The following is a 13,989-nucleotide window of genomic DNA, read 5'->3' as shown; positions in this document are numbered from 1 at the left end:
CGGTTATTCTGTGCAACATAATCACAAAATAGATATATTACACACAATACTGCATAGATATATACATTTAATCACGTTACATTTGTGCTGTTTTACTGTAAATCACACTTACGGTAAAACATACTAACAGCAAAATAAATGTAAAGGGGTAATTGCATTATTACTGTAAAATTACAATAAAATGTCTAACAGTGTAGAGTGTAATAAGAAATAAGTCAGGTTGGTAATTGACCAGTATGAGATATAGCTTTGTTTTGGATAAGATGCACCTGTGTTACATTTAAGTGCTTTAAGTTCCTGATAATTATCCCTGATATTATTTTTATTAGTTGCAGTGGTAGTCGTATATACACTGCATGCAATATAAGCATATAATCTTATGTACAATGTATTCATTTCTTTTCTTTTTCAGTCTTTAAGCAGCCGGAAACATACTCCCACAACACACATGTGGGGGGACTGAGGTCAGTCTTTACGATAAAGTAAGTTCCCCTTTTGAAGAGAATAATGTATCCAGGCAACAGAGGCCGGTATTGTTGTAGATTTGCTAAATTGTGTCTTCCCATCAGCTTAAGTGAATAAAAAATAGCACCCAATGCTTATTGATTTGTTTAAATTGATTCTTATTCTATCAGGCATAGAACATAATGTCCTTCATTTGCCAAATTGCAGTGTGATATTGACAGCTGCTGTTAGAGGGCATCCAAGTGTTCAGCGTATTGCCAGCACACTTCTCTCAATATGTAACTGTTGTTTTCTGCAGGCAGAGACAACATGTCTCCATGTGTGCATGTCAATTCTAATCCTACCATTTTGTGAGACCAAAACAAGACTAACTGATGCCAGCTTACAAACCTTGTGCCCAAAATGTTGCTGCTTTTAGTGATGGGCATTTTCAGTAATTTCAATATAGGATTCCTCTCATTACCTTATGAACGAGAACTCGATTACTCATAATTTATATATGTATTTCATTTTATATAGTGTGTGTTCTATTTTTTTTTACCATTAAAAAAAAAGAAATACCGGAGGTCCTTCTCCGACCGGAAACGCATGGATAAGAATGTTAAGCTTGTCTTTCCCCGACCAAGCCTCCTGTTTGGCTGTCGGAGAACATGATATGCAAGTTTAACGCCACATATCTTGAACTGCACGTTACTGTCGTCTTTTTTATCAAAGTATTTCCAGACATCACTTTTCCTGGTCAGGGCTGCCATGGTGCACGTAACGGCAACTGAGTTGAACTATTGTAGCCAAAAACAACACGTGCGCAAGAAGTGAAATGCTATTAAAATAATGACGTCAACAACGAGTACTCGAGTACTCGTACCCATTCCTAGCTGCTTTGGTTTGAAAGTATGCTCATCCCTTCTGCACCTCAGTGTTCCTCCTGCATGTGCTCTGGTGCATCACATTGCTTCCCTCTCACGCCACAACACACAGATTTGTTTCAGGATAATGTCAACATAACAGACATTTCCAAATTGGAGATTTTGTTACTTCATTAGTACACGATTAGAACCTAACTGTAAGCCTGAGGGGAAACATGTGGTTCCTGGGACTCAATAACACAGTACAAAAGTTTCATCAGTTCAGTTTGATCATCACATAATGTGCCCATGTCTGCGATAAAGTGTAGCTGGAACTGCAGAAGCTTCCCTGAAACCTTTCAATCCTAGACAGAGAAACAGTGCTGTGATTGGTTGTGTACGCTGCCTGAGGTTTCTGACTGACATACAGCTGCTATAGAGGAGCGCAGTCCCCTGATGAGAAAATCAGCAGCCGCTGTTTACAGTAGGAAAAAATTGCCATATGTTGCAGACTGCACAAAAACTAAGGCAGCGATGAAAAAGTGAGGGGGGCACTAAATAGCATGGAAAAAAATCTAGCCTGTGGCTGTGAAATGTGCTGGATGCACCAATGTTACTGGTTTATGGAAAGGGAGTGTGGTCCATCCTCTCAAACCGACAGGGTTTTTTTTAACCAAAGCTCCCTGAAGACAAGAAATGCTGGCTTGAGATGTTTTCAGCTGGAATGTGCATTTACGCTTTGGTATCCATGTCAGAGTCTATCCTATTGTCTAGAAGAGCCATCATGGTCGCAATGGAGCCTAAATGAGGCCAATAATGGTTCTCTCCTCGGTCCCCAGAGTCTTGCCTGTTTAAAAATCGATTCTCTGGTTGACTAGGGACAGGCTGGGAGTAGAGAGAACTAGAAGAAAATGGAGAGGAAAGTGGCGGAAAGAAGAGGGGGGATGAGAAAGGTTATGAAAGAGAAGAACAATACCACAAGAGAAAAATCCAGCCACATGTTCAATTATCAGTTAGTTATTGTATCAGTGTTTCAGAAATGAAAACAAAGACATTATTTTGAAAAATATTATAAAGGGAAAACCCACATTTTTTAGCATGCAATAGGCTAATATACTGGTTATCTTTCCTTGTCCTATTATTCAAAAGTAAATATTCAAAATCCAACACTCTTCGATTGTCATCATTAAAACAATATTCGTGTACTATACAAATGTAAATACATCTGTATGTACATATACTTTATACATCATTAGATGGACACCTATAGTAAACAGTATATCATTGTACTACCCACACAGTGGTTACTTTGAAAATAAAAAAAATTCTCTGGATGGCACCATCTTACTCTGCAATGTATGTTGCCTGTGTGTCCAGGTCTTAAAAGTAACAACACTGAATGCTAACTATTTGTTGCAGGTTTAACTTTGTAGAAAAGACACTGAAAACAGTGAAGCAGAATGCAGAAGTTGAACTCCACCTCATGTCTCATCTCGGCTCTCACAATGTTTCTGCGGTTGCACATTAATATGAAACAGTGACTGGAACTTTATGTTCGTTATGAGCAAACTTGGTGGTAATTGGCTCCTACTGATGGATTACTTCTACCAACTCAATTAAACTTCTAAAAATGTTTTCACTGATATGGAGAAAATGAGCCCAGGAGTTTCGTAATACTACAGTAATTACAAAACTATCTGAAGTCATGCACTAAACAGCGTGGAGATTTACAATGTAAAAAAAAAATTGCATATAATCAAATCATTTTTGAAATAATCTAGCAACACATCATCCATGAGAACGTCAGCCACCCCAAATAGTACCAACAACTCACTTTGTTAAAGCCAGACAAAGACAACACACACATAGCAACTTACCAAACTGAGGTCACACCTGACAGTATATAACAGACTCAAACTGAGGTGGAGAAGTCTTCCCTGCTACACTTTGCTGCCTACAAGGAGCCTAAGATGCTGTCAGTTTTGGCAGAGAAAGATATATAGGCTTCATCAGCTACTGAACCAATGAGAGAAACTTGTGGGTGTTGCAGAACAATAGCTACAGCCAATCAAAAGTCCCAAATACACACACACACACACACACACACACACACACACACACACACACACACACACACACACACACACACACACACAAGAGATCTATGGGAGGTAAATAAAAGCCCTATCACACACATGAGGTCCTGTTGAGCGGACGGTATCACACACTTGCTAGAGACAAGGGGATGGAGGGAGGACGGGGAATCAGAGGATGTTTAATTCAACATGTGTTCACCTCGTTATCTGTTGCTCTTATTTACACCAGCCCTCCATCTCACTCCTGCTCTCCTGTGCATGAATCACAGCCCATAAGCTCGTCTCAATGACCTTCAACTGTCTCCTGTGTTTAAACCTGACAAGCTCACCTGTTTGTCTAAACCTGACCCCTTGTGTGTGGGACACAATGGGACTCTAAAACCGATATCCAGTTCAACTACAATAGACAATACACACCTATAGATTTCTTATCCTTTCGCACAAATGATGTTGAGGCGCAAACGGACAGGTTTTGCAGTGTGTTTACTGAACTGACACCTTTTTTTGGACACACTGAACACCCAGTTGCCACAATGCATTTTAATTTTTTCACATTTGTTTCTGTATTTTTTATAAATGATGAAAACAGGATGCAGTCAAAGCAATCTGGCTTGTTTCAGTTAAACTGTTCTGGCCAGTCTGAATTCAGAAAGGCTGTTAAACTTTAATATCTAGTGACCACAATGGCTGGTGATTCAGAAATTGTATTTAAAATCCCGGGTACACAGACACACACTCACACACACACACTCAGTATCATTGATTGTTCTCAGACCTGTATCCATTCTACAGTGCAGCTGCTGTGGGTCTCAGAGACGAGAAAATGCCCTGCAGGGAGCAGTCCAGTTATCTCAGATGGAATCTTATTACAGGATTTATGTGAACAGAAAAAGAACTGTAAGACTGAATTGGTGTGTGTGTGTGCATGTGTGTATCCCTGCTGAAAGGATATCCAAGGTTTTGTCTGAGGAATGTGGAAAGGGCTTTGTTGATTGCTATCGTGGCCTGTGAATAGCCACAGTTCTTCATAGGGCATGTGTTCAGCATCTCTTGTGTGGCATGTTGTAATTGGGTACATAATACTACCATATTACTGTCATATGATAGCAAAGTATAGCAAAATGAGCCAGAAATGAGGAGGCGGACCGGGAGAGCCAGGGTGTACGTCCAGTCAGCTCTCTTTCTCTTTTTTTCTGATACCCTGCAAGGCCTGGGCAGGCTGATCTGCAATGGTGTGTGGATGGAGGGAGAAAAGAAGGATGGGAAGAGGGCGGAGGAGGAGAGGCAGCAGGAGAGACACAGAGAGAGAAAGTGAGGGGGAGAAGGGGAGGCATGGCAGGGGCTGCAGGACTAGGAAAAGTGCCAGATCACTGCTGGAGCCAAGAACAGGACTGACTGGGCCTGTGTGTCAGATCAGTGCGCACAGGCATACAGACACACACACACAAGCATATGCAAGATGAGCAGACACATAGATGTCACTGACCTTCGACAAACACACTGCAATGTCACAGCTCTAACAAACTGAGACGCTACCACTTTGTGGTCCTCTTGTAAAGACTCACATTTATTCATACCGCATGTTACCATGTTTGTGCTGGTTTATTATGCGCTCTCATATCCAAGAATATCAGATTTGAGCTCATCCCCTAACAAGGAAGCCATCTGCTGTTCTTAAGTTCTTGCCATGTGTGTGCGTCTCCCTGAACTCGAGCGGATGGGTGTTTAAAGACTTAACATTTGGCTGCGACTCGTACCCGCTCATTACTGACCAGTGGCACTAGCAGCCATCATCCTGAATACAATGTGCGCCTACATCAGAGACGGCTGTTCCACACAGGACAATATTTATTGCAGTCTCTACTCCCTGGAGACTCATTGCACCATACCACAGACCACTGCAGCTGACAAAATAAGAGGGCAGAGTGTTTCAGCTTTAGGAAACAACAGAAATACCTCTCATTCTCTCTTTTCCTCTATGTCTCTGTGTCTTTTGTCCTCTCTCTCCCTTGCCAATTCTCGCATGACCTCGTCTGTGTTTTCGTCTTTCCTTCTTTATAGCTCTGAGCTGGGACCATCTGAGTGGATTTCATAGACAAGTTGGCAAGCCAAGCAACAGAAAGCTGTGATAAAGTCTCTATCTCTCTCGCTCTCTCTCTCTCTCTCTCTCTCTCTCTCTCTCTTTTGTGGTCCAGTCCACCGAGAGATCACGGCTTACAATTTCACTGTTGTGAGCAAATCTGATCTTGAAAATTCTGACAACTTTCTTTACAAGTAACTGCCAGCTCGGAGATTTTCAACATCTACGTCTCCAAGGAATGCTACAGCAGTGATTTGCTTTCCACACCAATTCTAGAGGAAAAAAAAGGAATGATTAAATTACACCTTTAAAATGCAATTTCATCCTGTAAGACAAGGCAGTTATCCGAGACTAATCTTGTGTGTTTAAGTGCTTGTGTGTCACAGAGAAAGACAGAGAAGAGAATGCATTTCTTTATTTTACAGGCCTGCACTCTTTTCCATTTGTGTGTGTTCTGAATGGGCACATGTGGTGGGACTGTTCATATCTCATTTCTTACACACTCGCCCATGGGACATTGGCAAGATTTTCACGGAACCAATAGAAAGTGACAGCTGAGACAATGATTCTATTACTGCTGGTGAGGTCTAGCCTCTGTGTTTTATGAAAAGGCCGGTGGCAGCATGTGAACAGTAAGAGAGAAACCTAATAAGAATAAGGTCAGAAGTACGATGTATTCTCGCTTGTTGGCTTGCCAGACATGATCGTATGAGAAATAATCAACACTGTCCCGAATGTTTTTTCTCCTAATGGGCTTGGTCGTCACTTTCACTAGGAGCGGAAAGGGCCTCACCTTGAGAGTCTCTGTGTGTGTGTGTGTGTGTGTGTGTGTGTGTGTGCATGTGTGTGTGTGTGTGTGTGTACTAACACAGAGGTAGTTTTGAGTGCTTTGGCAGGGGTTTATGTCTTTGTCTCAACAGTTTTTGACGGAGTGTTGGCATCACAACCTGCAAGATGCAGTCACAAAACTTTACAAGTGTGCACTTGAGAACAAAATGAAGGGAGAGTTCAAAGATGGGTGTGGTCCGACCCATAAGTATTGATTACTCATGTAATAATTTAGTAATCACTGTTGAGTCTCTAGTTTTATCCAGTGTCTGAGAGTGGACAGGAATGATTGAAACTGGGACACAGGGATCGAAAAGTTACGCCAGGGCCATAAAGTCCTTATTTCCTACCCCACTACGTCCAGCGCCTTAGCTTGGACCACACCCATTTAGACACTCAGCTACCCACCTGTAAAGTTTTGTGACTGTATTTTGCACTGTTTTGCACACAGATTCTGTCCACAGATAGAAAGACCTACAAAACTACTCAAACACACCTCCGTGGTGGTTCATGCTACAGGAGGTGTCTTCAGGACTACATTTTGCCATAATGACACAAAATCATAGACTCACAAGGTTGAAACAGTACCAGCCCCCCTGTCACGGCTGCTAAACATGCTTATTTATTTATTAAGAGTTTAATGAACTCATCACAAACCTAAACCAAAATAGCATTGATAGAAATAGAATATTCCCCTCAAACACATGTGCTCTTCCCAGTCTCTTCGTCTTATCCTTCGAAGTCTCACTCTCTCTGTTTTGTTTCGAAAAGACTGATTCAAAGCCAGTGGAGCAAATAAGAGCTCCAGCTGTACAGCAAATGAAAACAAGCTTGAGCACTTTCTTTCGGTTTATTACATTTCCTAATCCTCTCATCTCTGCCTCTCCCTTACTACACTCCACCCAACCCGCCTCCTTTCCATACTTCTTTTTTTCACCCGTCTTTAATCTCGATCTGCTTTCCTCTCTTTTTCCATTCCTCGTCCATCTCCTTCCCTCATTGATTTGGACTCACTGGTTAGGTTGCATGAAAGCTCTGCATACATATCTATACATAAAGGACATTCCCCTGGCAACTTAAGTGATTTCAAGCTAAGAAAGAAAATCAACACCACTTTAATCCAACTGCTGTAAATGCTGACAGGTTACTATTTCAAGTGAATGAATTAAAAGGCCAGGCTTATGAAAGTGACTTTGACGGGCCCGACTTTGTTTACCACATCAACAGCCATCATGGTATAGTTGAAGAAGGGAGTTAAGTTTTCTGAGAAAGTGCTCCAGGGAAGACGAGTAAGAAAGAAAGAAGAAGAACAGGAGTGTCGGTGGAGTGGGATCTCTGCTGTGTCTTGAGTGAGCAATAGTGTCAGAGAGGTTATCAGTGGAGGTGAGTTCAAGCATCCATTGTCAAGTATCCTGTGGTCTCCTGTCTCCATCTTCTAAGTTTACAGATCATTGACTCCACACATTTCACTGTTCAAGTTATTTTCTGTATCTATCTCACTGTCAGCTTATAGAGCTGATATTTCAGGTTAGCTAGTAAACTATAAGTTAATTTTTATTTGTTTCTTTATAGAGCACGGTAGACATTAATCAACAAATATTAGCTAACAAATATTAGCTAACAAATTAAAGTCAATGTATAAAAGTCTCAGCTCATTCCTAATTACATAAGTGTGGAGTTTTGACCCTACTTCATGTTTCATTTTAAAGATGAGTGTAATTACACAGCAATTAAATTAAAGTTAAAATGTCCTCTTTTCTGATAGAAATCATTCCAATTATTAATTCCTTTACATAATGACTGGGTCAAAACTAATCTAAAATACAGTCTGTTTTAATATCTCACTCATGTCCAGGTGGGATGGATTGAGCAGATCAGCCCTGCACCTTACATCAGCGTTCCCAAGGAAACGCTATGATTCACAAAAATAAATAAATAAAGTGCAGAATAACAATTATATAACTTTATGGGATACTTTGGCAGTTGAACTTGGTATGTCTGTGCTGCATCTTTCTTCATCCCTCCCTGTCATGCCAACAACAATAGGATAGAAATTTTAATCTCAAGTCATCACCAAACTTGACCTGTGTGTGCTGTGGAGCTATTACTATTGTAATTGTCTACATTGCCTTACATGAATACGCAAACATTTTACAAAGGGGAAATAGGGGAAATAAAAGGTGTCAAGTGTTTCACCCCTCACTTTGCCAGTCTGCAATAACAGTGTTAATATAATGGACCAATAATGTTGGGGAAGCCTTCCCTTAACCACTGTACCATCAGAGGGTTTAACTCTCATTTGGATGCACTGTACAAGCACAAATGCCTTAAGAGTTCAAGCATGGGTGTCTTCAAACCTGCATCTAAATACTATCGTCCTAATTTGTGAGATGGAAACTTGATTTATTGCATATGTTTGGTTCTTCTGAAAGGCAGTTAATCAAGTAGTATTCTCTCTGTGCTGTTTATTGTTCCTTTATTGTCAATCAATGTGACAAGGAGGAGATGGTCTTTTAAAAAATGACCCTCTTCCAAATATCAATTCCAGTAGTTCAGCGATGAAAACAATGTGCATGCGAGTGAGTGTGAGTGTGTGTATGTGCTCCAGTGGGTGAATTAATGAATTAGCTGTCAGGCCCAACCTATCCTCAACCTTTTCCGCAACAGGGCCACAAATCACTGACCTGTCCTTTCTGCTGTGATCTGAGGGGCTTCATCAAATGACAAACAGGCTAAAAGCTTTTATTCCCTGACATCACTCTGTATTCCACATCTGCGTGTTATTATTATGTGATTGTGTGCGTCTGTGTGTAATTGAACATTTTGAACCTTTGAGCCAATATGCCTCAAATGAATCCTCAGCTCCCACATCAAAATGATTATTTCTAAACAAACCGTGTTTAATCGACTGCGTGCCACTCTCCATCTGGAGGATGCTGCGTGACAGCTTCCCTTAAATTACAAATATCAATCTGCCACAGTGGGAGCTCAGCTGCCAGTGGCCTCATGGGGGTCCACGTCAAAGCAACCAGCCTTCAAAACAAAGCCATCAAAATGTCGAGCTCACTAGATGTTTTGTTCTCAAACAAACACGTCCGTCACAAGATCAAAGTTCTACTGAAATCACCAAATAACTGAGCAGCAAGGGCTTGCAGTACACAGCCCCAGGATGATGTGAAAAGCTCCTGATAATACAAAGACAATAAAAGTCTAAACTGAGCTGGATTCAGTAATGAAGCTGAACTGAAGTTGGCCCAGTGTGAGGTTCTGGGTCAGCTCTGTGTGGCTCCACCCCTTTTTCCCCCCGCTGCAGGGACCGACAGACGCCAGCACCAAGGGCTCCCAATCTGCTGTGTGATCAGCGGGACTCTCCCTAAGCGTGTTCCCCCTCCTCATCACCGGCTGTCTGCCCGCGGCAACACTACCACTTACACTCCATCCACCCGCTTATTGATACACTTCACCGCAGGATCGCCTTCGAGTGCTCCTTGGGAAAGCAATGGGTCTGCAGGGTGGCCTAATTCAATCAGTGTTAGGGGAAAACACACACATCATTCATCACCAACACAGGACTAGTCCGGGAAGGCCCAGGAAGACTCTAGCAGCTCTTCCTTCTTACTAAATGACCATTAACACACAAACAAATCGTCTTGCTGTTGTCCCACAGGGCAGTGAGCAGCCCAGTTAATCCAGTACAGATTACATGAGCAGTGTTTTGTGAAGATATTTCATACATATTCATTCACATACATTGATATTGGGCAATAATAATCACAGAAATGCAATGCAGTCAATTATTAGGGATGTGCTAGTTGTCATGGATTCCCCAGGGTTAATTTGATTTTCACTTGGGCTGACTATTGTTTCCCGGACTATGCTTATTACAGGCATGGAGCGCACCCTGTGCATTACAAAAGCTCAAGGGGTTTTAACCCTTTGGAATCCAAACAGAAAGAGAAAATGATTTCAGTAAGCACAATCAGTGTATCAAATGTGTCTCAGTAGAATTTTACTTTAAGGCATATTAATAAAAATGCTACAGTATAACATGTGGCATGATATGAGCAACAGAAAGAATCCTTGAATTCAATATCTGAAATACTAAAAAAACTCTTAACACTGGCTTCAAAGGCTTTATGTATGTCTCAGCATGTTTCACACACTACACACAACAAGAGCAAAAAATTCTGTATTCTATGATTGGATTTGCATTAATTATTAGCATGAAAGAAAAACTGAGAAGAAATTATTTCTTTCAAATAAATATTATATAACTGAGTAGCATGGGCTAACATAACTGGCCCTCAAGATATTGCAATTCTGTTTGTGATAATACTCTTTTTTATACTGTTGATATGCTTGATTTTCACAAAGCCGAATCTTACATGGCCAAGCCCAGCACCACTTCATGATGATCAGCTACTGGATTTTAACAACACTCAGTACCAATGCAGATGAAATTCAAAGTATACAGGGTTGTGCGTGTCAAAACTAAAAAAAGCTTAGGGCACAGGATACATGACATGTGTCATTATACCATGAGCAGTGCAACAATGGGACATGTGTTCATTATGATGAGTAACATGTAATATGTAAGAAACATGCTGCTTAATTTACATGATGGTAGAATGAATGCCATTATCAGAAATTTAAAAAATAAAATATAAATGCAGCTCATTACTAAGACCCATTGCTTTCTTATGAATGCACTCTGACCTCATATGTTTACTTGTGACAGGCTCAGAAAGACATACATGCATGTGGCTCAGTAGTTGCTCAAATATTTAAAGATAAAATGCAGTGAGACAGAGTTACTGCAGCCACTGAACATTTCAACTTACAAAATCCGCCCAGAGTTGAACAAAGGAGCTGTCTGTTTCAGCACCACAGACAGTTCCTGTCATCTTCCCTATGATGAGGTGCTGCTGGCAGCAGCGACGGCCTGCCACTTTTATCTGCTGCACGTTGTAACATCAGACACAAGTGACTTTACGAATTCATTAATGCAAGGCTCTATGCTCATAAAATTTACACCAAAAATCCAGATTGACGCGGAGACATTTTCTTTCATGACTTTCTATTGGTTAACAATGTGAATTGAAGCTGTGGCTCACCTCCAAACGGCCTCTGGCATGTCGTCTCTGCCAGCACAGATAGATATAGGTCACCTGACAAACTAGAAAACACTGTCTGCTCTGATTAACAGTGTGTAGGCCAAGGCTTGGTGTCTTCTGAAATTGCAGTCCAGCGAGCACCGGTTGAGTTGTATTGAGTTTTAAGCAACTTAGACAGCCTCTATTGTTTATGAGTGTGAGAGAGACAGAGAGGGAGAAAGAGAGAGAGCCTACCTTGACACAAGCATGCGCTCACACACAGCACATACTCAAGATGAGCCCAACAGCCTCTGACCAATAGACCACCAACAATCTGTCCTCAAAACGACTTTTTGCTGGATCCAGCAAAGACAACATAAAAAAAACAAACAAAAAAAAAAACAAGAAAAAAAATAATGTTGACAATTCCTGAGGGTCTCGACTAAAAAGTGGAGCCGCTCAAAGTGCTCCAGCATTTCTGATCCAGGCGCACTTCCAGAAATAGGATCATCATCAATCACCACTCAGATACCTGCGTCATGCGTCGGTATTCACGGTTCCACCCAAGGGACCGCGCTGTTTGTCCCCATGGGAAACTCGTATACAGTCTAGGTCGAAATGGCAAGGGACCCGAGTCTGTTAGAGTACAAGCTGATGAAGCATAGAGCTGTCACTCTAATACAGTTAAATGACCGTAATTATACGGAAACTCTTAAAAAAAGATGACAGCGTGTGCTCGTGATTTGGCATCTCCTGTAGTCTGTGTCTCCAATTTAGACTCTGTAACTACAGTGACGCACTCTCTCACACGCGATCATTTCAAACTCAATCACTGTGAATGTGTGCGTGCACGTGACACACACACAGAAGACACACACTCACATGCACGCACACGCGCGCGCACACACAAACACAAACACAAACACACAGGGAGAGAGGGAGAGAACGAGCATGATAAGTTCTTTTTTGTGGCGCAACCATTAAAAAAAACTTGGATCTATTTTGTTGTTGAATCGTTGCCTCGATGCCACCAGCAGCCTGTATCCACGGTATAAAGCCGGGATTGTGCTTATAATAAGGCTTACTGGTAGACTGTCTTCAGGCAAAGCTGCCGCTTCGTTTACACCTTTATCTAAATCCTCTCCTTAGTGAGCTCCAGTGAGCCCGGCGGCCGGTGTGTGAGACTGCACTGCAGAGGGCTTCTCCGGCATCTCAGTGACTGAGCTTAGGAGCAAACATATCGGGAGCCAAATATTCAGAATAGTGACATTCACTCCTAAAACACAGACATTGAGATCCCCTCTCACTCTGCCACACGCATACATTGTACTCTCATTTCTTCAACTATGCTTTCTGAATGTTTGTAGCCTCCAATGATCCGTGTTCGACCTAATATCATTGCTGCAACAGTGGCAGGTGCTGAAGTTCTCCTCTTTAAAGCATTAAATTGGCCCAGAGCCTTTTTAAACTGATGAGGATTAAATCCTCACCACCTCTTTTTTCTAGAATAACTGCTGCAAGTGTCCGACAGAAACCCAGAGTCACAGGCGATCGATTCACTGCCGCAATAGTCGAAGAACCAGTTAAATTGAGGTCTGCCAACTTTATCAAATAATCAGGGAAAAAGCCGTGTTAGGTCGGCAAGCCAAAAGGAAAACTGGCCTACCTTCAACTCGATTCCAAAATGGTACAACGCTGTTTGTCAGTCAGTGGGGAAGGCTCTGGACATCACAACTCCAAGTCAATAGAGAAAACACGTTTCCATGAAATGGGTGCAAGCCAGTGATAGTCTGTGTTTCTGCGAGGTCACCCATTCAGCCAATCGTCCGGTTTAAATCCAAACAGAATAATGGAGATCTTGTCTCTGTCTTTTGGGGAAGAAGTGCGCCAAGCGCTCTCCTACGCAGATGTGACTTTGCGCGCCTGAAATAAAACGATGATGGGTAGAAATGAAAAAAAAAAGAAAAATACTACTACAACCAATAAAAAAATATATATCAAAACGAATGGGGGCGAAGCTGCGAAATGATCACCCCCCCCTCCAAAAAAAAAAAGAAAAAAAATCTGACAGCTGACTTTTGCGCAAATCGGTCTTAATTACTTATCCTCTCCTGGGGGCTTGACCATCCCAGACGCACTGGTTGGTGCGATCCTCTGCACTCAGCCGCGTCGCGGTGGAGATGGGAAAAAGAAATGTATGGATATAATGGCCAGATCCGATGGGGGGTTTCCTCCACAGCTCCGCTCTGTAGTTGCGATGCACACGACGAGAAGGATCTCTCCCCGGTCCTAGTGCACCACACACCGTCCCCTGCTGGATCTAACACACGCCGCGGCTGCACCTGCACTCTGTCATTTTCATCGATTAGACAGTGAAATGGATGAGGGGGAAAAATTCCAGCAGACACCCATAACTCAGCTCAAAGCTTCAGCGCTGAACAGAGCGAGAGGAGCAGAAAGGGTCCTCACTTGTTGGAAGAGAGGCATGGCGTGTGTGTATTTGTGCTTGCGTGCGTGTGTGCGCGTGTGATGGTTGTTTGGGGGTGGGATGGAGAGGGTATGAGGCTTCAACAAAAGTCTGA

The 13,989-nt window shown here is 42.0% G+C and overlaps 1 protein-coding gene across 2 annotated transcripts in view; it reads right to left on the bottom strand.

The window, feature by feature from the left end:
- il1rapl1a (interleukin 1 receptor accessory protein-like 1a) overlaps positions 1-13,641 on the bottom strand; it is a 157,734-nt gene extending 144,093 nt beyond the window's left edge. For both annotated transcript variants that reach the window (XM_023400694.2, XM_023400698.2), the window contains exon 1: positions 13,074-13,641. The gene's annotated coding sequence lies outside the window, so the exon portion shown is untranslated. The remainder of the gene's footprint in view (positions 1-13,073) is intronic.
- Positions 13,642-13,989: the final 348 nt, after the last annotated feature.

This window comes from Seriola lalandi, unplaced genomic scaffold (genome assembly GCF_002814215.2).
Source record: "Seriola lalandi dorsalis isolate HSWRI2012SDOR001 ecotype SW California unplaced genomic scaffold, Sedor1 jcf7180002052929, whole genome shotgun sequence".
Classification (NCBI taxonomy): Eukaryota; Metazoa; Chordata; class Actinopteri; order Carangiformes; family Carangidae; genus Seriola; species Seriola lalandi.
This window is presented reverse-complemented; position numbering and strand designations above follow the sequence as displayed.